This window comes from Oratosquilla oratoria, chromosome 15 (assembly GCF_046742065.1).
Source record: "Oratosquilla oratoria isolate Oo_2021 chromosome 15, ASM4674206v1, whole genome shotgun sequence".
NCBI lineage: Eukaryota > Metazoa > Arthropoda > Malacostraca > Stomatopoda > Squillidae > Oratosquilla > Oratosquilla oratoria.
Window position 1 is genome coordinate 13,021,372 of NC_134791.1, and position 273 is coordinate 13,021,644.

Consider the following 273-nt stretch of genomic DNA (forward strand, 5'->3'; position numbering starts at 1 on the left):
TCTCCTCTCTCACTCACCCTCCCTTTCTCTCTCTCTCTGGGTCCTTTGCCAGTGTGATGTCATGACCCAAGGCTCAGAAGAGTAGAAAGTATTCGCAGATCGTTCTGTGAAAATATAAATTTACTCCTGAGGTCGAGACGTGCGTCCACCGTTTCAAATGTGCTGCTCTCGATTGTAAAACGTCTCTTATGATTTGCCGATAGAGGGTCGCGGATGGGCTCGGTTCCTCGAGGGTCTGCCTGCTCCTTTGTGACCAGCAGCTTCCATCAGATC